We start from the raw sequence: 26,617 nt of genomic DNA, 5'->3' as shown, positions 1-26,617 counted from the left end.
CAGTTGTCAATAGGTATAAGTCTGTAATTGCCTATTAAAATGTTAGAGAGGTAGCATATTCCCAAGAAAACAATTTCTGTACAAAATATAATCTATTTAAATACATATAGAGCTAAGGCTCTTGCTGTGAAGTAGTTGTATAGGAGGTATCAGATGCCGTGTTTTTAAAGGTAGCAAGTGGTGTTTATTGAATCACAGGTGATTTACAATATTGTGTCAGTTTCAGGTATACAGCACAGTGATTCATACATATATGTATATATGTGTGTATATTATATAAATGGGGCTTTGCTGCTGGCTCAGACAGTAAAGAATCCACGTGCAAAGCAGGAGACCTGGCTTCGATCCTTAGGTTGGGAAGATCCCCTGGAGAAGGAAATGGCTGCCCTGTCCAGTATTCTTGCTTGGGGAATTCCATGGACAGAGGCGCCTGGCAGGCTACAGTCTGTGGGGTTGCAAAGAGTTGGACATGACTGAGTAAGTAACACAGATACACACACATCACACACGCATATTCCTTTTCAGATCCTTCTTGTAGAATATTGTGTAGTTCCTAATGTTGTACGTAGATCCTTATTGGTATTTTATGTGCACTTGTCTATATATAATGGTATATGTTAAACCCAACCTCCTTGTTTATCCCTTCCCCTACCCTCCTTTCCCCCATGGTAACCATAAGTTTGTTTTTTTTATGTTTGTGAGTCTCTTTCTGTTTTGGAAATAAATTCATTTTATATTCCACATATAAACAGTATGATATATTATTTATCTTTGACTTACCTCACATAGTGTGATAATGTCTAGGTCTATCTCTTGATGCAAATAGCATTATTTCATTCTTTTTTCATGGCTTAGTAGTTTTGCATTGTATAAATATTCCACATCAGATGCAAGTTTTAAGTGTAGTCAAATTTATAAATCTTTTATTTTAAGCCCTCTGGGTTCGCTGTGGTTCAGAGAAAAGCCTTTTCAGTTCTGAGCTTCTTGAAAAGTCACTTGGGATTTCTTTTTCCTTTCATGGATTCATTGTCTTCAATTAAGTTTTTGAACCTTTGGAAGTTTCTGCTTATGAAGTTTGAGGTTTGTATCAAACCTTTATTTTTCTGTTTGGAGAGCCACTTGTTGCAGTCTTTTCACTGTATAAACATACAGGTTAGTGTTTCGTTTTTAGGAAATAATGAAATGTCATTTTATTGAGTACTAACTAAAAGTCTCCTTTGTTTCACTTAGGTTTCTGATAGTGGGAGAAAAGCAAAAGATCTGTTATGCAAAAACCACCTGCTGCAGGATGAAACTGCCAGCCTAAGACTGGAAATAGACACAGTAAAAAATCAGAAGCAGGAAAAGGAAAAGAAATATTTTGAGGATATTAAAAATCTTCAAAAGGCAATGAAATCGAAAGAGGAAATATTAACAGAGACTATATTCCAGTATACTGGTCTGCTTAATGTCCTGATAGCTGAGAATACAATGCTCAAATCTGAGCTGGAGAACAATAAACAAAGCAAACAAGCACCGGAAGCAGAAGTGGAATCATACCGTTCTAGACTGGCTGCTGCCACACACGATCATGATCAAGGTCAGACATCACAAAGAGACCTGGAGCTTGCCTTCCAGAAGGCAAACGACGAGAGGTTATGCTTGCAGGACCAAATGAAGTTCGATGTGACTAAGCTGAGAAGTAACAGTGAGACAGCTTCCCAGCAACTTTCTAAAGTGGAAAGTCAATTCAATAAGCTAAAAATCAAGCTGCATCAGATGAGAGATGATCTCAGAGAAAAGACTTCAATGTTAGAATGTGTCCAGAGAGACCCACTACTAGATATAAAATAGATAAGCCACAAGGGAATGGCCTCATTTTTTTGCTGGGATAGGAATCTGTTGGAAAGATCTGAGCACTGGTTAGAATATGTGAAGATCTCTGAAGTTAATCAAAGCCTCTAATAAAGAAAGAGGGAAAATGCTGCACAGGGTGGAATTTTCCACCACTTGTTGGACATTCACACCCATTTCTTTCTGGTTGTGAGGTGGTGAAGCTCTGCAGATTTATCGGGAGGGGCAGGGTGTGGACAGCGGGTCTGCATTTTTGTCTGAGTAACTTAATATCAGGAAGGCCAGAGGGTGGCCCCTTCTGTGTCTGTAACCAGATTCAGTGAGGAGGGAAAAGAAGGTGAGCTGCTGTGTGTGGTGATGGTTTTCAAAGTCCATGTGTTGGCGTTATCTATTATTAGCACAACGTCGTAGTAAAGTGATTTGATAAACTTAGTGACAGAGAATCTTATTAGGCAGTTGTGAGATGACTTTGGCGAGAACTGACGGACACCATAAAAAAGCGGTCTATGACGGAGGCTTCACTGGAAGTCACGGCACGTAACTGTGCCAACTTAGAAGATGAGGCACAGGATTTAAAGAGCAAGTTACATCAACTCCCAAGTCAGGTACGTGTGAAATTGAATGTGTTGACAATTAATATGTAGGATAAAGTGTTTTAGGACACTCATTTTCATAGACAGCTTTCTTTTGTATTTTCATTACAAGTAATTTACTATAGTTTTATTATCTGTATAATGCACTCGTTTCTTAAACTCTGACTTTCATTCTGCCATTTGCATTATATATTTTTTATTTACCCTTAAGAAAGTGGAGAAATGTGCATCATTTTTCACACAAGTTGAGAGACTTTTTTTCCTATTGAACAATATTTTTTTTTAGTGATAGCTGTATTATCATGCTGAAGCAAGCCAGATAAAATCAGAGGATAATGTTTAATGGAAGGTTCCAGAAAATTATAATTTCCCATCTTCCCTTTGGTGAATGGCTGTAGAGTTCTGTATATATTTATTTCATGAATTTCAGAATAACTTGTGCAGAGAGAGTATTATACAAACCAGTTGAATTTAGGCATTGCCTTCCTTTCTCTTCATTTTAGATATATTGTAAAAGCAAGGAGGTACTCAGATGGAGTATAGTATGTACATCCAGAATAAAGAACATTATCTAGATTGTGCCTTTGGATTTTTTAAAAAGCTATTGAGATATAATTGACGTATCATATAATTCACCCATTCCAAGTGTGTAGTTCAGTTTCTCTTAGTCTAGAGAGGTGTCATCTGTGACCACAGTCAATTTTAGAGCATTTCCATCAGCCCCCCAAAGAAACCCTGCATCCCTTAGCCACCACCTATGGCCCCCTCCTCTCCCTCAGCCCCAGGCAACCCCCAGTCTAATAGCCGTCTGTGTAGACATGCCTGTTCTGGGTATTTCACATAAATGGAATCACACAGTGTGTGTTCCTTTATGGTTAGCTTTTCTCATTTGATGTCATGTTTTTGAGGTTCATCCATGTGATAGCAAGTATCAGTTCTTCCATTTCTGTTGATTATCAAACAAGAAACAGTATGTGGCTAAGCCAGTTATCCATTCATATGTTGATGGAGATTTGCATTGTTTCCACTTTGCAGCTAGGAATAATGCTGCTGTGAGCATTATTCTGGATGGACATGTTTTTATTTCCCTGTGGTTGGATTTTATCCTCCGAGTTAACTGGCTGATTTCTCCTTTTTTTGCCTTTGCTCAGACTGTCCTTTCTGTCTTTACAGTTTCTATTCCTCTTGGGTAGTCCTCCATTTGTTCAGACCTGCTGCCCAGTCTCTCCTTCTCCAGAGCTTTCCTGACTGTCCAGCTCTCATCGAGCCTTTTCTCTTCAGCCCTGTCATCCCATCTGTGAAGAACAGTTTAGCCCTTCATTTTACATTGTTGTCATTTTTTTCGTGAGGGAGAATCTTGTCTAAGTATACATTAGTCTAACGGAATATTTCTTAATATGCACAGCACTTGTCTTGCATAAATGGAAAATAGCTTAACAATTGTTAAGACACAACTAAGTACTTCATCCATACAATAATTTCTTCTTGGAGATGCTGGTATAGTAAAACTTCTATTAAAGTATATTTTAAGTAATTAAATGTAAAATTGAAAGTGCTTAGTCTAATAGAGGAGAATTGTTCAATTAAATGCTCATATTTTTCCCCTGACTCTGGTAGTAAAATGTAAATTTGCCTTCCTTCATTATACAGCCAGAAGTGGGATTTATGGATATCTAGCCTTTCAGGCCCCTATGGATTTATAACCTTCCCAGCCTAAGGTTCTGGGGATGGCTTCTCTGATACCCATACCTGGTAACCTTACTTTTCTCATCCGAGTACTTGCTAGACATTAACAGTTGCTGGGAATGAATTGATTCAGAACTTTCATTTAGCAGTAGGGTAATATTTCCATGGCAGTCACTTCACCCTTCCTCTGACAGTCATGTAATGTTCTGTACCACTCTGTCCAGGAGGTGCTATTTGCATATTAACCGGTGGTCATTGTCCACTGAGTAGTACAGAGAGAAAGGAAGTTGCAAATTACTGTAAGTGGAGAAAAGTACTAGAGTACTAGTTGGTTAGTGGAGTCAGTGAACGTTTTTGAAGTCTGGACACGTGTGTTCTGGGCCTCATGCTCCCCCTTGCTGCCCCTTGCAACGGTATGGAGAGTGAGTTCACTGTGATTGTGTAGAAGACCACTTCCGTTGGCATGCCGTCTGCCTGAAGTATCAGATTGTTTTGCAGGTAAAATACAGCAACCGTAATAATGCCAGTTACAAACAGCTCTTAGTATCTGCCACGTCCTCTTCTAAATACATTATGTATGGTCCCCAGTTTAATCTTCCCAGCATCCCACTGAGGTTGATGCTACCATTATCCCCATTTTATGGATGGAGAAACTGAGATACAGAAAGGTTAAGTAATTTGCCCCAGGACTCATAGCTCAGAACTGATGGAACTGGAACACAGGTCCACGGATTCTGGCTCCCATGTAGCTACTGCCTCTCACAATAGTCCCTGAAGCATCTGGTTGTCACCAACAGCAGTGTTAGCTCTCATAATCACTGGAAGAGCCGTGGGCATTCACATATGTGGATATTTAAACTGATGGCTGATGTGGAGCTTGGAATAAAAAAAAAAAATGCTACCATAAGGTAATTTTCTGTCTTTCCCCATTTGGCCAGTTTATACATTTGTGTGTTTATTTGAGAAAATCTATTTTAAAGCTTGTATTTGATGATGTATTTGAGTGCTAGAGGAGAGGTCAGTAATGTACAAAGGGCAAACAGTAAATATTTTCAGTTTGTGGACTGTAGGGTGTCTGTTGTAACAACTCAACTCTGCCGTATGGCAGGAAAGCAGCTGTAAACAATATGCAGATGAAAGAGACAGAAAGTGATGATGGCAGATTCGCTAGGTTATCAGTAGTTAAAGCAGTTGTTTTTCCTTTTTTTTCTCTTTTTAGTTGCAAGAAGCACAGGATCAACATATAGAGGCCGTGAGATGTGCTGAAAAAACACAGGATCACATCCAAAAGTACGATTTAAAGCAGCACAGAAAACAAGTATAGAGCCGATAAATAATATAATACAAGAATTAAATCAGTAATGATAATAAACACAACACTGTGAAGCTGGGTAACATTTTGGCTTTGAGCTGTTTTGAGAGGCATATTTTCCTCCCATTATTTCCCTATTTTGCACATTATCCACAAGTGAAAAGTGAAAGTGTTAGTCACTCAGTTGCATCCAGCTCTTTATGACCCCATGGATATAACCCACCAGGGTCCTCTGTTCATGGAATTCTCCAGGGTGCCAGGAGTGGGTTGCCATTTCCTTGTCCAGGGGATCTTCCTGACCCAGGGATCGAACCTGGGTCTCTTTACATTCTGAGCCACCAGGGAAGCCAATTGTCCACAAAACACAACTCAAAAAACAGTACAGTTACAAAATCATGTACTTTTCTAAATTCTAAGATCCTCTACAATTGAACTGCAGATGTTTGTTCAGAAAGAGTGTGGTATTTTAAAAATCTATGTGTGAAGGACTTCCTTGAGAGTTCAGGGGTTAAAACTCTGCCTTCCAAGGCAGAGGATGTGGGTTTGATCCCTGGTCGGGGAGCTAAGATCCCACATGCCTCACAGCCAAAAATCCAAAACATAAAACAGAAGCAATGTTGTAGCAAATTCAATAAAGACTTTAAAAATGGTCCACATCCAAAAAAAAAAAAATCTAAAAAAAAAAAAACCTATGTGTGAAAATAATTATTTTAAATCTGCATTTTAGGCTTGAAATTGAAAATGCCAAGTTACAAACTACAGTCAAAAAGCAAGTGGACAAAATTGAACAACTTCAGAAAAACCTGTTCAGTACAAGATTGGTAAGTCAACCTCTTAATTTCTGTTATACTGAGGAAGAATTTTAATTTTTTTTTTTTTACTAGTAATATACGACAATATTTTGGACAGTGTGAAAAATCTCATTGATTAAAGAGTTTATTGTATTTTTACTGACATGTTTTGCTACTGGTAGTATAATTCCTCTTTATAGAAAAAGTGGACTGAGTTTATAAAATTAATGATTTTTATAGTAAGAATTTAAAACATTGTGAGGATCAGTCAAAAAGCAATATTTTATGTGGACCGTATCTTGTTTGTTCATTCCTCTGTCAATGAAATTGGGGTTTTTCCACTTTCTGGCTATTGTTAATAATGGTGCCATGAACATTGGTACACAATCATCTATTTGAGTCTGGAAATTTTAGCAATGATTTGATTGAGAATTCTGTATTTCTCTTGTAATCCAAATCCTTCTGTGAGATTTTAGAGAATGAATCATTTTTAATATTGCAGTTTGTTCTCTTCACCAGGAATGAATACTACATCTCTATAGAACAGTTCTTTCTGAAAGAATATATTTTTTCCTTTGTTGGATTTTTTTTTTAAGAGGTGGGCTTTGCATGGGATTTTTTTCAAAGATTATTTTAGTAAGATGTGATTTAAATAACCCTGGAATATCTTGAACCACTGGTGAAAATTACTTCAGAGAATCTTTAGAAAGTGAAATGTAAATATAGCCAACATTAAAAAAACTTTCATTCAGTTCAGTTCAGTTTGGTCGCTCAGTCATGTCCGACTCTTTGCAACCCCATGAACTGCAGCACGCCAGGCCTCCCTGTCCATCACCACCTCCCGGAGTTCACTCAGACTCACGTCCATCGAGTCTGTGATGCCATCCAGCATTCTGTCTCATCCTCTGTCGTCCCCTTCTCCTCCTGGCCCCCAATCCTTCCCATCATCAGAGTCTTTTCCAGTGAGTCAACTCTTCACATGAGGTGGCCAAAATACTGGAGTTTCAGCTTTAGCATCATTCCTTCCAAAGAACACCCAGGACTGATCTCCTTTAGAATGCACTGATTGGATCTCCTTGCAGTCCAAGGGACTCTCAAGAGTCTTCTCCAACACCACAGTTCAAAAGCATCAATTCTTTGGTGCTCAGCATTCTTCACCGTCCAACTCTCACATCCATACACGACCACTGGAAAAACCATAGCCTTGACTAGACAGACCTTTGTTGGCAAAGTAATGTCTCTCCTTTTCAATATGCTATCTAGGTTGGTCATAACTTTGCTTCCAAGGAGCAAGCGTCTTTTAATTTCATGGCTGCAATCACCATCTGCAGTGATTTTGGAGCCCCAAAAAATAAAGTCTGACAGTTTCCACTGTTTCCCCATCTATTTCCCATGAAGTGATGGGACCAGATGCCATGATCTTCGTTTTCTGAATGTTGAGCTTTAAGCCAACTTGTTCACTCTCCACTTTCACTTTCATCAAGAGGCTTTTTAGTTCCTCTTCACTTTCTGCCATAAGGGTGGTGTCATCTGCATATCTGAGGTTATTGATATTTCTCCCAGCAATCTTGATTCCAGCTTGTGCTTCATCCAGCCTGGCATTTCTAATGATGTACTCTGCATATAAATTAAATAAGCAGGGTGACAATATACAGCCTTGACATACTCCTTTTCCTATTTGGAACCAGTCTGTTGTTCCACGTCCAGTTCTAATTGTTGCTTCCTGACCTGCATACAGGTTTCTCAAGAGGCAGGTCAGGTGGTCTGGCATTCCCATCTTTCTCAGAATTTTCCACAGTTTATTGTGATCCACATAGTCAAAGGCTTTGGCATAGTCAATAAAGCAGAAATAAATGTTTTTCTGGAATGCTCTTGCTTTTTTGATGATCCAGAGGATGTTGGCAATTTGATCTCTGGTTCCTTGCCTTTTTTAAAACCAGCTTGAACATCTGGAAGTTCACGGTTCACGTATTGCTGAAGCTTGGCTTGGAGAATTTTGAGCATTACTTTACTAGTGTGTGAGATGAGTGCAATTGTGCGGTAGTTTGAGCGTTCTTTGGCATTGCCTTTGTTTGGGATTGGAATGAAAACTGACCTTTTCCAGTCCTGTGGCCACTGCTGAGTTTTCCAAATTTGCTGGCATATTGAGTGCAGCACTTTCACAGCATCATCTTTCAGGATTTGAAAGAGCTCATCTGGAATTCCATCACCTCCACTAGCTTTGATCGTAGTGATGCTTTCTAAGGCCCACTTCACATTCCAGGATGTCTGGCTCATTAGCATTTAGTATTTTATGTTTCAGTTCAGTCACTCAGTTGTGTCCCATTCTGCAAACCGATGGCCTGCAGCAAGCCATCTTCCTTGTCCATCACCAACTCCTGGAGCCTTCTCAAACTCATGTCCATCGAGTCAGTAATGCCATTCAACCATCTCATTCTCTGACATTCCCTTCTCTGCCTGCCTTCAATCTTTCCAGCATCAGGGTCTTTTCCAGTGAGTCAGTTCTTCGCATCAGGTGGCCAAAGTACTGGAACTTCAGCTTCAGAATCCGTCATATGAATATTCAGGACTGATTTCCTCTAGGATTGACTGGTTGGATCTCCTTGCAGTCCAAGAGACTCTCAAGCGTCTTCTCCAACACCACAGTTCGAAAGCATCAGTTCTTCGATTCTCAGCTTTCTTGATGGTCCAACTCACATATCCATCTATGATTACTGGAAAAACCATAGCTTTGACTAGACAGACCTTTGTCAGCAAAGTAATATCTCTGCTTTTAATATGCTGTGTAGGTGGGTCATAACTTTTCTTCCAAGGAGGAGGCAGCTTTTAATTTCATGGGTACAGTCACCATCTGCAGTGATTTTGGAGATCCCAAAAATAGTCTGTCACTGTTGCCATTGTTCTCCCATCTAGCTGCCATGAAGTGATGGGACTGGATGTCAAGATCTTAGTTTCCTCAATGTTGAGTTTTATGCCAGGTTTTTCACCTCCTCTTTCCCTTTCTTCGAGAGGATCTTTAGATCCTCTTTGCTTTCTGCCATAAGGGTGGTGTCATCTACATATCGGAGAAGGTGATGGCACCCCACTCCAGTACTCTTGCCTGGAAAATCCCATGGACGGAGGGGCCTGGTAGGCTGCAGTCCATGGGGTCCCGAAGAATCAGATATGACTGAGCGACCTCACTTTTGCTTTTCATTTTCATGCATTGGAGGACATAGTAACCCACTCCAGTGTTCTTGCCTGGAGAATCACAGGGACAGCAGAGCCTGGTGGGCTGCTGTCTATGGGGTCGCACAGAGTCGGACACAACTGAAGTGACTTAGGAGCAGCAGCAGCAGCAACTGCATATCAGAGGTTATTGTTATTTCTCCCGGCTATCTTGATTCCAGCTTGTGATTCCTCCAGTGTGGCATTTCTCATGATGTACTCTGCATATAAGTTAAATAAGCATGTGACAATACACAGCCTTGATGTGTTCTTTTCCCAGTTTGGAACCAGTCTGTTGTTCCCTGTCCAGTTCTAACTGTTGCTTCTGAGCTGCATACAGGTTTCTGAGGAAGCAGGTGAGGTAGTCTGGTATTCCCATCTCTTTAAGAATTTTCCACGGTTTGTTTGATCCATACAGTCAAAGGCTTTGACATCGTCAATAAAGCAGAAGTAGATGTTTTTCTGGAATTCTCTTGCTTTTTTTTAAGATCCTACGGATGTTGGAAATTTATACTCTTGTTCCTCTGCCTTTTTACATCCAGCTTGAACATCTGGAAGTTCTCAGTTCATGTACTGTTGAAGCCTCACTTGAAGAATTTTGAGCATTACTTTGCTAGCATGTGAGATGAGTGCAATTGTTCAGTAGTTTGAACATTCTTTAGCATTGCCTTTCGTTGGGATTGAAATGAAATCTGACCTTTTCCAGCCCTGTGGCCTTTGCTGAGTTTTGCATATTTGCTGGCATATTGAATGCAACACATTCACTGCATCATATTTTAGGATTTGAAAGAGCTGAACAGGAATTCCATTACCTTCACTAGCTTTGTTCGTAGTGGTGCTTCTGAAGGCCCACCTGACTTTGCACTCCAGGATGTCTGTCTCTAGGTGAGTGATCACACCATCATGATTATCTGGGTCATGAAGATCTTTTCTGTATAGTTTTTTTGTGTTCTTGCCACCTCTTTTTAATATCTTCTGCTTTCTGTTAGGTTCATACCATTTTTGTCCTTAATTGGCCCATCTTTGCATGATATGTTCCCTTGATATCTCTAATTTTCCTGACGAGATCTCCAGTCTTTCCTATTCTATTGTTTTCCTCTATTTCTTTGCATTGATCGCTGAGGAAGGCTTTCTTATTCTTTGTTTTGGCTATTGTGAATGATGCTGCAGTGAAGCATAGTGTCCAAATCTCTGTTTAAGCCCCTATTTTCAGTTCTTTGCAGTATATACCTAGGAGTGGAATTAGTGGGTTGTATGATAATTCACTGGTTAGCTTTTTGAAGAAGCACCAAACTATTTTTCACAGAGGCTACACCATATTATATCCCACCAGCAATGTGTAAGTTTTCCAATTTCTCCACATTCTAACCATGATTATCTTTTTAATGTGTCTATTGGTTATTTGTATATCTTCTTTGGTAGTGCAGAGGTAGAGAATCTGCTTGCCAGTGCAGCAGATGCAAGTGACTTGGTTTCGATCCCTGTGTTGGAAAGATGCACTGGAGAAGGAAATGGTAACCACTTCAGTATTCTTGCCTGAAAAATTTCATGAAGAGAAGAGCTTGATGGCTATGGGTCACAAGGAATCAGACAGCTGAGTGACTGAGGTTACACACACATCAAGTCCTTTGCCCTCTTTTTGCCTGTGCCCCAAGGCTTGTAGAATCTTATTTCCCCACCAACGGTTCAACTTGCGCCCAGGCCCTTGGCAGTGAAAGTTCAGAGTTCTGACAACTGGATTACCAGGAAATCCCCACCTTTGTTCATTTTTAGTGAAATTGTTTGTCCCTGATTCATGGGGTCGCAAAGAGTTGGACATGACTGAATGACTGAACTGAACTGAACTTGTTGTTTTATTCTGTTGTTGATGAGTAAATGTCTTAGATATTAAATCCTTATCACGTTATATAATTGGCAAATATTTTCTCTCATTCTGTAGATTATCTCTTTACTTTCTTAATAATGCCCTTTAATGTACAAAGATTTTAATTAAGATGAAATTCAACATGTTTGTTTATTTTTTACTTCTGTTTTTGGTCTTATATCTAAGCTTCCATCAACAAGTAAGGTTGTGTGCATTTACTTTGTTTCATTCAAAAGTTTTATGGTTTTAGCTGCAATATTTAGGTGGTTGCAGTTTTTAATCATAGTTGTGTATGATGTGAAGTAGGGGTCCAACTTCATTCTTGTACATGTGGAAATCCAGTCATCCAAGTGCCATTTGTTGAAGAGACTGCTCTTTCCCAGTTGATTGGATTTGGCATCCTTGTCAAAAATCAGTGGGCTGTAGATATATGGATTTATTTTTGGAGGCTCAGTTCTACTCCATTGGTCCATATGTCTGTCCGTATACTAGTACCACTCTGCTTTAAATACTGTAGCTTTGTTACATGTTTTGAAATCTGGAAATCTCAGTTGTCCATTTCTTTTTTCTTTTTAAGGTTATTCTGGGATATCCAGGGCTCCTTTAATTCCATATGAATTTGAATGTTGACCTATACATTTCTGAAAAAAAGCTGTTGAAATTTTGATAGAGATTGTGATTAATGTGTAGATCACCTTAGGTGAGGTTGTCATTTTTGACAATATTAAGTCTTCCTCCCCATGGACTGTGAAAATCTTTCCATTAATTTAGGTCTTCTTTAGTTTCTTTCACCGATGTTTTGTAGTTTTCCATGTACCAGTCTTTTACTTGTTTGGTTAAATCTATTCCTAAATATTTCATTATTTTAAACTCTAAATGAAATCACTTTCTTTTTGGGATTGTTCATTGCACATGGATAGAAACAACTGAATCCTGTGTGTTGATCTTGTATCTTGCAGCTTTACTGAATTTGTTTACTAACTTAAGTGGCTTCCTTTGAATTCATTGGAGTTTTCATACATATGATCATATAATCTGTAAAAAGATATAGTTAAAATTCTTCCTTTCCAGTTTGAATTTCTTTAATTTCAACGTCCTGTCTATTTACTCTGATTAGCACTTCTAGTGCATCTTTGAATATCACTGATGAAAGTGGGCATCCTTATCTTGTTCCTGATCTTAGAGGGAAAGATTTCTTTTTCTTACCATTGAGTATAATGTTAGCTGTGCAGTTTTCATCATTGCCTTTATAATTTTGAGGAACTTTCCTTCCATTTGTTGTTTTTGAATTTTTATCATGAAAAGACATTGAGTTTTGTCAAGTACCTTTTCTGTACCTTTTGAGAGTCATATGGTTTGTTATCCTTTGTTCTGAAAGTGTTCTGCATTACATTGATTGATATTCTCATGTTGAACCACTCTTCCATTCCTGGGTAAATCCCACGTGGTCATGATGTATACTCCTTTTAATATGCTTATTGAATTGTGTTTGCTCGAATTTTATTGAGGATGTTTGTATATATATTTATAAGAAGTATTATCTGTAGCTTCCTTGTGATATCTTAGTCTGGCATTGATATCAGTGTAACATGGCCTCATCAAAAGAGTTAGGAAGTGTTCCCTTCCTTTCAGTTTTTTTGAGGTAGTCTATGTTGTCTGTTATCAGTATAGGCACTCCTAGCCTCTTTTGGTTAGTATTCATAGGGAGTTTCTATTTCATTCCTCTTATCTTTCAATCTATTTAAGTGTTTGGATCTAGAGGGAATCTCTTGTAAATAGCATATAGTTGAATCATGCTGTTTTATTCATTATGACAATATCTGCCTTTTTATTGGAAAGTTTAATCTGTTTAGATTTAAAATAATTGCTGACAAGGAAAGACTTACTTCTATTGTTTGGGTGTTTATATTATGTATATATTATAGCTTATTATCCTTCATTTCATCCACTGATGCCTTTTTTTGGGCAAACCCAGGCCCCAGCTGTGAAAGCACCAAGGAGTCCTAACCACTGGACCACCAGGGAACTCCTGATTTATGCTTTCTCCAATGTGTAGTATCTGTTTTTCTAGTGAGCTGTTTTGATTGGTCATTTTGCTGCCAGTGATGCCCAAGTCCGCCTGAGCAGTGGAATCACATGTAGAAATTTTTAGACACATGGATTCTGCAACTTCTCTACAAACTGTAGATCAGAGTCTGCAGAGCTATGTTCCAAGATTGCAGGAATCTAAAGTTCTAAGACTCTCCTAAGTCATTCTGAGAAACTGCTTAACCAAAGTCCTTCTTGGGGACTAGAAAATCTTCAAGTGTTTTCACTAGTGTTCTACATACACGTCTTCCCTTCCATTGCCTATTGAACATTAAAATAAAGGTCATTTAGAGAGAATCATGGAGAAGGCAATGGCACCCCACTCCAGTACTCTTGCCTGGAAAATCCCATGGACGGAGGAGCCTGGTAGGCTGCAGTCCATGGGGTCGCTAAGAGTCGGACACGACTGAGCGACTTCACTTTCACTTTTCACTTTCATGCGTTGGAGAAGGAAATGGCAATCCACTCCAGTGTTCTTGCCTGGAGAATCCCAGGGACGGGGGAGCCTGGTGAGCTGCCGTCTATGGGGTCGCACAGAGTCGGACACGACTGAAGCGAGTTAGCAGCAGCAGCAGCTGAGAGAATCAACACAGCAACTAGTCAAAGTCAAATAATCACTCTAGCCAGTAATATACTTCACTCCCCCATCCTGTGAAGAATTTATATCAACAATCCAGAGACCTGAAAGAGGGAATAGAGCTAAACATGTCAGATGTAGGTTTTATCCTGTTAATCTTTCTGATTTCAAGGTTCATCTGTGGTACTTTTATCTTAAACTCCTGTAAACCAGTGTTGTTGCTTTAAGAAAGTATTGGTTGCAATCAAATTTTTTTCTGTAATCAAAACAAAATATTTTGTGAATGTGTGTGTATGTGTGTGTATGTTGATTTGGGGCCCTGAGTTTAACTGATAACACCAGCAATTTGAGAAAAAGTGAAATACAGACACACATAGCTGTTTTAATAAGAGGAAAGTTTAGTTATTTCAATGTGGCCTGGCATGAACAAGGTCTTAGTTATATTCTTGCTCTTTGGGAATCAGTAACTCCACTTCCATAGTTGACTTTGCTAGTCTTCAAACCAACTTAGTTTCTCTCTTCTACTAAAAGTTTCTAGAGGCAGTTATCAGTCATTTCTTTTGAAGAAGTTAGCAACGAAGTAAAACAGAAACCTAGAGATTGTTGTCAATATTTTAAGATGGAAAGTTGTGCTTGTTGGGGAGTTTAAGTATTAAATCCAGTCTTTTTAAAATGCTGTGTATATATTCCCATTTTTGTTGGTCCAACCAAGAAACAGGTATAGGATGTTATTCAAAATGGGTTACATGTTACTTTTTTTCCCGTAATTAAGTAGCCACCTTTCTTGGGCTTCCCTGGTGGCTCAGTGGTAAAGAATCTGCCTGCAATGCAGGAGACACAGGAGATTCAGGTTTGATCCCTGGGTGGGGAATATCCCCTAGAGGGAGGGCATGGCAGCCTACTCCACTAATTCTGCCTGGAGATTCCCATGGACAGAGGAGCCTAGTAGGCTAGAGTCCATAGGGTCACAAACGGTCGGACATGACTGAATCAACTGAGCACACACACACACAGCCTCTTTTCTGGAACACACGTCTCTAGCAGAGGAGAACCACAAAAATCTTTTAGAAGAAGGCTTTCATTCTTTTGGTTAGCGACAATATATATTAAACCAGCTTTGACATACAGGAGATATTTAGGATTGTCTTTATGGCTAACTGGACTCATAAGTGGGTGAGAAGATCCCTAGACCTGGGCACTTTCATACTGCTTACTTCCATTCATGCTCCTTTGAAGATCAGAGTGGAATTAGCTATTTGCAGTGCATGGCAACCCACTCCGGTACTCTTGCCTGGAAAATCCCATGGACAGAGCAGCCTAGTAGGCTGCAGTCCATGGGGTCGCTAAGAGTCAGACACAACTGAGTGACTTCACTTTCACTTTTCACTTTCATGCATTGGAGGAGGAAATGGAAACCCACTCCAGTGTTCTTGCCTGGAGAATCCCAGGGACAGCGGGGCATGGTGGGCTGCTGTCTATGGGATCACACAGAGTCAGAGACGACTGAAGCGACTTAGCAGCAGCCGCAGTATATCTTTGTTGTTTTGAAAGTCCAGTCGGTGGATTGATGCTTGGCTCGCTGCATAAAAATCAACCAGTATAGTTTGGTAACAGCACAGATTCCCAACTTTTCTGTCTGTGCCTCCCCCCTCTCCCCATCTTCTGTTCAGTTGGTCTGGGTTAGTGCCTGGAAATTAAAGTTCTCCAGCAGACAGGTATGGGAAATACTGTGCAAGAGGGCTCTGAAGAGATGTCTGAGTAAAGAATGTTATGGGTTGCTGGAATTTCAGTATGGAAGCTACCACTGCAAGTTCCATGACTTGTCCCTCCAAATTTACAGGTGTGTCTGTGTACGGAACAAAATGTGGGTCGCAGCCTTTGGAGTCATTTCTGCTGCCTTGGCAGTGGTGAGTGGCTTTGGCCTGATGTACATTGGGGTGCCATTTTTGATCATCATTGCAAATTCACCATTTCTTATTGTAGGTGAGTAAAACAAAGCATGAGGCTGCACACTGTGTATGTGGGGGTGTGGGGTGCGTAAAGGAAGGATATTGTGTTAGATTAGGCAAAATAGTTATATATCAGTGACTCTACAGATGCAAAATGAGGAATCAGGAGAAAAAGAAAATCAAATGGAATTATGTGCCTTTCAGTTCAGTTCAGTTCAGTCTCTCAGTTGTGTCCAACTCTTTGTGACCCCATGGACTGCAGCACACCAGGCCTCCCTGTCGTCACCCACTCCTGGAATTTACCCAAACTCATGTCCATTGAGTTGGTGATGGCATCCAACCATCTCAATCTTTGTCTTATGTACCTTTAAGAGTTAGAAAAATTTAGTACCCCAAATGGAAAAACACAGACCAGGGACATGAACAGGCAGTTCACACACACATACACACACACACAGAATCCAAAACACTAATCATTGAAAATATAAGAAAAAAATATTTGACCTTTCCATTAATCAAGGGATGCAAGTTAAACCAAAAGTGAGACACCTTGTCCTTTTATTAGATTAATGAATATTACAGCAAGACTGAAGGTTTGGGGAAGGTTGTATGCAAATAAACACACATTCTGCTGAGGGAAATTTGTAAATTGGTACACGTTTAAAATATAACTTTGCAACAAATCAAAAGACTTAAAAATTTTAAATGGAATCTGACCTGCCAATTCCACTCCTGGTAATTCGTCCTAGTTATTGGACAGGTGCTCACAAAATAGAAGACGTATGTTCATTTCAGTGTGATTTAGAATAGGAAAAAACAAAAACAGGCTAATTGTATGATAGCGTACGGTGAATGATGTTGGATTCGTGATCTCCAAAGAAGAATATTTAGCTTCTTCTCCACCAGGGACCAGGCTTGATCACTCAAGAGCTTCTGTGTAGCAGAGTTTTATTAAAGTATAAAAAGGGACAGAGAAAGCTTTTGACATAGACATCAGAAGGGGAGGCAGAGTGCTCCCCAAGCTAGTCTTTTCAAGGCCTTATATACTTTTTTCAGACCCACGCCCACAACATACATCTTAAATGAACAAGATTAGAATGAACAATAGAAAGATATTACCAGACCCACTCCCATAATATCCATTTTAAGATGACAGGATTAGTCAGAAGGTTCTTGTTAAGGAGAAACATGTCCTTGAGCAAGAAGCATTGTTATATTCACTAAGACAAAGCAATGTAGAAAAGACCGTTTGTCCTTTTCTCCTTGGGAGTCTCAGACCCCTTTCTCCTTCTTGAGGGCTCAGGACCCCTTTCTCCTCCTCAGGGACCCTGGTCTTCTTATCAACCTACCTAGGAATTGACTTTCTCATTCCCCCCTTTTCTTTTAGGAGGATCTTGTTGCCAAGGGAAAGGGCCATCGTTTTCATTCCATAACTACTTCCTTCTGTTGAAGGGCATTGTCCCTAAGTTGTTGAGGCAATATATTCTCCTAACTGTCATATTGAGGGTCTCTGATCCAGGGTCCCCAAGTAATAGTTGGAGGAGGCTGTGGCACTCGTAGGAGCCTGGACAACCATTTGTAACTTAGAAGCTTTCAGATGGTTAGAAACAAACCCCATTTTACAGTTACAGATGTAAGGCAAAATACCCATTAAACCAAGTTAAATCATAATCAAAATTAAAAGTCACATTATGTCCATAGTTGAATCAGTCCATTTTAGGGTTGTTAGAAGTCATCAGTGGAGAAGGCAGTGGCACCCCACTCCAGTACTCTTGCCTGGAGAATCCCATGGATGGAGGAGCCTGGTGGGCTGCCGTCTATGGGGTCGCACAGAGTTGGACACGACTGAAGCGACTTAGCAGCAGCAACAGAAGTCATCAGAAGAAGACAAGATATCATATATGCTTGTTGTCAGTGCAGGTATTCACAGAGCTGAAGAAAGTCCTTTCCTTGTAGTGGAGAAACCCACCATGCGAAGCCTTTCCTGACAAGGTTGAAAACCTGAAAGCTGAGTCACATAGTTAATTCTAAGGTTTCAGGATGTATGACAAGATCTGTGCATGAAAACAGTCTCATAGAGACAGTCCCTTCTTCTTAGGGGCAGTTCAAGCCCTCGTTAAAGTCATGGGTAAAACTTTAAACCAACTGTCTTGTGTTTCCTGAGTTAGCTCACATGGATGGCCTTTAATAATGGCACTCGCCTTTCCAGCCTTTCCTGAAGATGGGGGTCTCTAGGAACAGTGTAAGGAATATTCTATTCCTGGAAGTCTTGACACCCCTTGAGTTACAGTAGCTTCAAGATGGAACATTGTTGCTCCGAACTTTAGAGTTTAAGATCCCCCTTAACATCATGAGAAGTCAGTATAGTAAGGTTTCGCCCATTCCTTAACCTCAGGCTTTAGTGGATACTGCTTTTCATGTGAAAATAAGTGAGGGGTTTTGAGCTTGATAACAACAGGAACAGCATTTTGTGCTCAACCCACAGTTTTTCCATCAGCGCACACTCTAGGATTTACATTTTGTTCACTTAAAAGAGCAGGCTCCATATTCATGAAAACAGAGGCTGGACCATGTTCAGTATATGCCTCCCTAGAAGGGGTGAGGGAGACTCCAGCTTGATCAGAACCTCGTGAGAAAACAGCACGGAGACCCAGTTGCAGCTTAAAAGATGACTGAAATAATAGCGTTTGACTCATCCTGACAGTCCCATAACAATAGTGCATCAGGAGGAAAGCGGACCAGGGGCTTCAGTGAGCACAGAGAAAGTTGCCCCAGTGTGCAAAAGAAAATCTATCCATTGGCCCCCCACAGTTATTAATCCCCAGGGTTCCACAGGTGTAATTAGAATGGGAGCTTGTATGGGGACCCCCAGGCACTTTCAGTCCCGATTGCCTTGAGAGTCCAACCCCTGGGGCCTATGTCTCAGAGGGCGGCCTCTCCTCAGGTGTGGTCATTTTATAGACCGGACGTGGAGCCGGGCACAGCTTAGATGCCTGAGGGCAAATCCAGCTAGAGATGCCTCTATTTCCGCCGTAATAACAAGTCCACCCCTTTTCACCTAGGTTACTCTGGGCACTTTTCCTCAGTCTGTTTCAGAGTTGATCTAACAGCCATTGTCGGGGCTTCATTCTTTTGTCAGTTTTTTTTCTCCTACTTTCCTCCTTGTATTCTTTACTATGATATACCATCTGAGCCAGCTTTAACAGTCTTTTAAAGACTGATTTGGTCCAAACGCCTGTTTTCATCACTTATGGCAGATATCTGGAGCTGACTGAGTGAGAAATCTATTTTTCAGATTATTCCTTCCTCTGTATTTTTGGGATCAAAGTCAGTAAACTTGTGGAGAGCCTCTTGTAGTCTATCTAGGAATTTTTCAGGAGATTTTTTCTCTCCCTGTTCTGTGTCAGCCAACTTAGCATAGTGTAAAGTCTTAGTGCGCACTGGCATGAATCCTTCAAGAATACACCTGGAAAAGTAGTTCTGATCCCACCTTCGTTTAGGCATGCTGTAGTCACAGTCTGGCTTGTCATGGGAAGTGCTTGGCTCCCAGGAAGGAGGAGAGCTATTTTGTGCTTCCTCTTTCCCCTTGTCTCATCCTCAAGCCATTCATCTTCAAAAGTAGTAGCTTCTCCCAAAACTCGAGTTCTCGAGTCAGGAGTCAGCATCTGTCCCAAGACATACGTTACATCTCTCCAAGTAAGGTCATAAAGTTAGTCCTCTAAAGGCTTTTATGAAATGGGACTGTTTGAGTTTCTACTGAGACTGAGGCATCCCCTTCTGGAAGGGTGCCCTGAGTCAGCCTGTTTAGTTGGGAGCCCTAGATACAGGAGCAAAGTAAGAGAAGAGGAGGCTGCTGAAGGTTTCACAGCCAAATCTGCACCCTGAGGACATAAGTCTTGCATGTCTCGCAGAGAGATAAAGAGCAACACATATGGCAGTTCTACCCATTTCTCTTGTTTTCTACAGAACTGATCTAATTGTGAAACAGTATTATAATTGAGACCCTTCAGCTGACCAGTGTTCCCCATCTTCCAAAGGCTACCATGGCCATTTGGTATCAAAGACAAAGATCAGGCATGTCTTTTTTAAACTCTGGGAATCAAAATTGTCCCCATTTAAAAAAATACATTTTAAAGAGGTGGTTCTGGATCTGCTAGCTCCCATCTGTGAAAGTGAAGTCACTCAGTCGTGTCCGACTCTTTGCGACCCCGTGGACTGTAGCCTACCAGCCTCCTCCATCCATGGGATTCTCTAGGCAAGAATACTGGAGTCAGTTGCCATTTCCTTCTCCAGGGGATCTTCCCAACCCAGCAATCAAACTCGGGTCTCCCGCACTGCAGGCAGATGCTTTACCCTCTGAGCCACCAGGGAAGCTCCCATCTGTAAGAGAGAAAAAAGCAGCATCCACAGCCGTGGCTTCTTTCCACCGGAGGTGTCCCTCCCTGCTCTAGATTGGGGTGTAGACAGACGTTCCACCGAAGCTTTCCTTCCCTGCTTGGACTTAGTCTGTCCCTTACTGACAAAGGTGACTTATCAGTCCCTCCCAGTTCCACCACCGAGGTAGGGTGGAGATGCACCAGGGGTAGGCCTGATGGCATCCCAGACTGATGTCCAGTTCCTCACCATGAAGACCTTTGTCTGATTTTCACTCCTCCTCTGATGCCACCTGGGGTGGAGCAGAGTAGCTTTCCTGGAGTGTTTCCCAAGCTCGTCTTCTAGGGGAAGCATCCATGTTCCATGTGTGTATACACATTCCCGAGTACAGTCCTGAACACAGTAGAAGCTTTGGGTTATAAAGAGACGAACAAGAAATCCAAGATGTCTCTTTTTAGTGTTGCCACACCAGTGTATGTGACAGCAAAAGAGAGACTGGAGGGTCAGCCAGTGAGGAAAAAGTGATTTCTGTGCTAAACTTACTAGGGCCAATCCTTCCAGTTCATTCCCAGAGATTCCACAAAAGGAATATCTAGGGAGTTGAGAGACAAGCCATTGGAGAGCTTTCTCTGGTCTGCTGAGAGCTAGCACTACCAAAGGAAGCCCACTGCACTTCCAAGTTGACCAGATCCTGCAATTCCCAGTCTATGTCTTCAAAAACCTCATGATCAGGGGCAATGCTTCTACCCACATAGATCAGAGGCATAGCCATGACAAAGACTTACTTTTAGGACTCTGGACTCTGGGCCCTGAGGTAGCCAGCCAAGAGAATGACCTCTAGCCTGAGAGATGTTCCTGGAACTAGAGCTCCACCTTGCTCCCAAACGTGCCCTTGTAACTTTCAGCTCCTAGCAAGGCTAGGCGCTTTCATCCATATAGTTTGATGTCTAAGTAAAAGTACGGAGTAACGGCATGGATCACAAGTCCCTTGAAAGTCTATGATCTGACAGGTTAGGTTAGTAGTTCTAATTCTCCACACAATTATGGAATGGTCAAAGAGACCAGGAAAAGCTGACCAAGAAAGGAAAATTTGGTCCACACGCTTCACCCATTTCTGGCCCTTCCCCTCACAGGGATGTTGGGTGTCTCTTGGCATTGGGAGGTCGGTTTATAAACCCCGACAAACCTTTCATTTTGGGGTCTGCCTTCAGTCATTATAACGCACCACAAAACCCCAGTGCAGGGTTCATCACTTGCTTTGCACAGGACATGTCATTCATTCACACAAGCACACTGCAAGATCAGTGAGACCTTGAGAGACAGGCAAAGAAAACCGTTTGAATTCATCTTGTTAATTTTAAATGGATGTTTAAACAATGCAGAGACTCTGTTTTTTTCTCTAACAAGTGTTGGAGTTGACGACATGTTTATTATGATTTCTGCCTGGCAGAAGACCAGCCTCATGGATAGCTTAAGCGAGCAGATGTCCGATGTCTATTCAAAAGTGGCAGTATCCATTACAATCACCACCATCACCAATGTCCTGGCCTCCTATACAGGAATTATGACCTCTTTCATAATAATAAAGAGAACGTGACCTCTTTCAGGTCCATGCAATACTTTTACATTTATATAGGAACAACCCTGCTCTTTTGTTATTTTCATAACATCGTGTGTTTTGGAGTGTTTATGGCCATGGATGGTAAAAGAGAAGTAGTCTATCTACGCTGGCTGAAGAAGCAGGAAACTCCTGACCAAAAATGTTCCTCATTAAAAAAGTCCTTTTGCCTCCCAGGTAATTTTCTCCAAGCTGAACATAAAGCTGATCTCCATCCAATGAATCTATTCTTTTTTCAATTTATTTTTTATTGAAGGGTAATTGCTTTACAGAATTTTGTTTTCAATCAAACCTCAACATGAATCAGCCATAGGTATACAAATGTCACCTCCCTTTTGAAACTCCCTCCCATCTCCCTCCCCATCTCACTCCTCTAGGTTGATTCAGGGCCCCTGTTTGAGTTTCCTGAGCCATACAGCAAATTTCCGTTGGCTATCTATTTTACATATGGAATCCAGTGAATCTATTCTTTAGAGAATATTTTAGTCCTTTTCTCACAAGCACCGAGTCCAGGTTTTTTGTAGTGCTCCTATACTTTGTACATCATAAGTAGTATATACGGGTGTTTCTGAGTGCAGGAAGGTTTAGACTTCCGAAATTTGGCAAGTGATGACTCCTACACCACACAATATAGTAATGTAGAAGAATATTTTTCAAGTTATGGTCCCAGGGTTATGGTTATCATTACTGAATCTTGACTATTGGGATAAAAATACTAGGCAAAAATTGGAAAAATGTCTGGCACATTTTGAAAACAGTGAGTATGTAGATAAAAATCTTACAGAGTTTTGGTTATGAGAATATATGAAATATATGGAAAACCTCCATCAAGATAAAAATGGTGACAGCTTTTCTGAGCAATAAATGCACTTTTTAATTGGAATTTCCACTTTAAATGGAATGTGTATAACATTAATATTACATCATCACAGGTAAACATTTGTTCCCAGGCCTTCATTCAAACCATGAGTATGTCTTCTTCAAGCAATAAGAAACTGATGTTACACCAATTCCGAGACATGGCCGAGAAGTGTCAAGTTCCCCTAATGGTATACAACCAGGCTTTCATATATTTTCATCAGTATTCTGCAGTATTAGAAAACACTGTTCAAATGTGACTGTTGCATCAACAGCTATGTTCATTGTTTCCTTATTGTTAATTCCTCATCCCGTATGTTCTTTGTGGGCAACTTTTGCTATTGCTTCTGTGATTATGCGCCTCTTGGGTTTTATGGCCTTCTGGAATGTCAATCTTGATTCCATAGCCATGATTAATCTTGTCATTTGTATAGGGTTTTCTTTTGACTTTTCTGCTCACATTTCCTGTGTGTTTGTTTCGAGTTCAGAGCCCTCAGTAAACTGAAAAACCATTGAGGCGTTGTATCTGCTAGGCTACCCTGTGTTACAAAGTGCATTTTCAACAATAATAGGCGTGTGTGTCCTATCTGCAGCTAAAGCATACATCTTCAGGACATTTTTTAAGATTGTTTCTTGTGGTGGTATTTGGAGCTGCTCATGGTCTAATTTTGTATCCCAGTATTCCTGTTTTTTGAAAGTTAGTTTGAACAAGCACTGACAAATCAAAGACCAATTATAGAATTCCTGATTAGCCCAGCCCAATCTGATGAAAACGCACCATTAAGAATAGTCAATAAACTAAAAGCAAAGGCATGTTTCCTTGGCTTGGAAATACCGTTTAAAAATGTTACTTAAAATATCCTGAGAGAGGAGAGAACAACATGGTGGAGGAGAGGTGGACGTGGAGTACATCTCTCTCCACATATATATCACCAGTACACCTTCAGACACAGAAGTGCATGCAGAACACCAGCTGAGAGTGGACAGGAGTACCTGACTGGTGGAAAAGAATACATAGACCCATGCAAAACTTGGTAGGATGAAGGAACTAGGGGGCAAAACAGGAGTGGGAGATCACAGATGCCTATTCAGGACTACAAATGCGTGCCATTCTAATCATAACCCCCAAAATTAAGTTTCTGGGGATACGATTTCTCAGGATAGATTTAAACAGCCAATACTGCTTGGCAGGGGTTGTACTCCAAAATAGACAGGAGATAGATCTCCTGATCCCTGAACAAGGAGGAACTTGAACCATCTTGAATGAGACGTGTTGTTTCTGGGTAAATATCTCCAGCCAAGTTAAAGAAAGTCTCACAGTCCTCAAGAAAAACATTCAGATCCTACAGGATCTCAAAGAACGAGCTGCAGAGTTTTTGAGGTGGCTACAATCTCTCTTTGGGGGCTCTTCTCCTGGCGATGGGGAATTTGGAGTTGGCTAATGCCCCTACTAATCTCTGTTATCACCATATTGATGCTGCCTATGATTGCTCCGTGTATTATTGATTAACCCATTTAGTCTCAACATGCAATGCCAGTTCAACAAGAGATTACACCCAACCACAGAAAATATCACTTACTCTTAGATGAACACCACTATAAGGACTCTGAGGCTTCAGACTAGCAAGAGGGGGAGGTCCAGTGCCCCTCGCTATCCCCACTCAGCTGGAAGTAGCCAGAGAAAGCTTGACGTCTCTATTCCCAAAGAAATGGGCCTCCTATCTCTTGAGGTGGGAATGTTAGTTAGAATAGGAAAAATAGGAAAAAGGAGTCCAAAATGGTGGTGGCTAAAAGACAAAGAAAGGAAAAAGCATGCGAAAGTGGAACCAAAGAAAATCTGAGGACCGGAGTAAGGATCTCAGGTGAAAAAAATAGCCCCCTGGCTCACCCAATTTCCATGGGGCAGGCTCAGGGGCAAGAGACAGATGTATAAAAAAAGGAAACCAAGATGGATCGAGGCCTCCCCTTTGGGATTGGCCTGCTCTCACACCTCGAGGGTGTACTTTCCTTTGCTTGCTGAATAAAACTCTGAGCTGTAAGCGAGCTGTAACACTGGTCCGCTGTTTCAAATCTGTGCTCTGGAAAGACAGAACTTAGGAAATCACATATTTAAGCGACATATCTACACATTTTATTTATTATCACAATGAAACCTTTTTTAGAGTTTACTAATAAAATTGTTTTACCTGTAGTATGATAGAATTGTAAATAATATGATTAGAAGGCATGCCAATTGAAACAAGGGCACCACTGTCATAGAATTTGCCTCAAATTCCAGTTGTCTGGAAAGTCATGTAGAGGACCTGCCACAAAAATATATTCAGGTAAAGAGCTTTCAATTTTGATATTGTGTGTGTTACATATGATATTGAAACACTACAGCTTATTGATTTAAATATTAAAATTCAGTAAAAAATCAAAATATATGGATTATGATTTTAGAATAAGAAGGTAATGAAGATTTTCTTCTTCCCACAAATCTCTGGCATGCTTTTCAAACTTTCTTTCAAAAATCTAACGTTTAAAACTCCTGAATATACAAAATCTGAATCTTACACAAAACTGTGAAAGCACTAAAAACTGTGACATTATTTCTTTTTCTACACTTCTATTAGATTGTTATTTTTTACTATTTTCATTGCACAAACACCATTTCAGAAAGGCCTGAGTATTAACAGGCTTTTTCCAGAAGGTGTCTTCTCATTTTCACCAGTTTTATTCAGAGTATTACGTGTGCCAGCCCCAAAATTACTGAACAGATAATATGTCCCTATAATTTACTTTTAAAATGCTCATCTTTCTTTCTCAAGAACACCATGAAACTTTTGTTTAAAGTTTTGTTTTTTTATTCCAATGAACTTCAAACAAAGTTTAGGGGGCTCCCTGAAACAGCAAAGGCTTAAACTGGAAGTAAGAATTGCAGAGTAATTTGACCACAAAACCAAACTAGACCTGAAGATCAACATCTGTACTGAGCAGACCTCCCCTGAGAATGTACAACTTGTGTTTTTAACCAGAATGTTACCAAGGATTTAAGATTTGTGGCATTTTTTGTTTGTTTGTTTGTTTTACATCCTATCTCTTTTTACTTAAAAACAAAATGATTGTAGTATAGTTGCTTTATAATGTGTTAGTTTCATGTGCACAGCAATGTGAATCAGGTATACACATACCCACTCTTTTTTTAGAATCTATTGTGGCTTTCTTCACTGTTCTATTTTAAGAAAGTTGGATTAAGGATCAAATAGAGCAGAGCACACCTAGCTTCCAGTCACGGACTCTATCTGATAATCTGGGAGTGCTGCTGCTATGGTCCTTGGAACAAGTCTTATCCTTCCCACCTTCTCCTGGCCTCCCTATTAACCCCAGCTGCTGGGTACCTTGATCTTCTTCAAGGCCAGACTCTGTTCAAGGCTGCCAACCTTCATTAGGAAATGGATCATCCACGCCTTGCTATGTTCATTTTCCTCTCCTTCACCTGTCTTCAGGTAGTACTGCAGCCGCAGGGCTTTGGCCTGAAGGAGTACCTGGATCAGCCCCATACTCTCGCCTAAGACAGTTCCTCCCAGGATGTTGGCCAGGTTGATGATCTGACTGGCTAGGCTGTAGATGGGGAAGGTGATGCTTTTCAGGTTGAGGCCCCCTGTTACTTTTTCAGGCGAACAAGAGTGGGTTGGGGGGACACAGGAGCCCTGGTTTTTAGTGCATACCTTGCTGTAGGGGATCTGGGTTCTGTTGTCCTGTATCACAGTCAAAGCCTGCCATGCACCTTCCACCTTGCTAATTTCTTCTAAGATTTCTGGCTCCAGTGGTGTCTCGGTGTTGGAGACCACTAGGATGGAGGCATAATTGACCTCGGTGCACTTC

The 26,617-nt window shown here is 40.6% G+C and overlaps 1 pseudogene; it reads left to right on the top strand.

Moving 5' to 3' along the window:
- Positions 1-23,720, top strand: part of LOC113903702 — a 41,402-nt pseudogene extending 17,682 nt beyond the window's left edge.
- Positions 23,721-26,617: the final 2,897 nt, after the last annotated feature.

Source organism: Bos indicus x Bos taurus, chromosome 13 (assembly GCF_003369695.1).
Source record: "Bos indicus x Bos taurus breed Angus x Brahman F1 hybrid chromosome 13, Bos_hybrid_MaternalHap_v2.0, whole genome shotgun sequence".
NCBI classification, from domain to species: Eukaryota; Metazoa; Chordata; class Mammalia; order Artiodactyla; family Bovidae; genus Bos; species Bos indicus x Bos taurus.
Note: the sequence above shows the minus strand (reverse complement) of the source record. Positions and strands in the feature narration are given on the sequence as shown.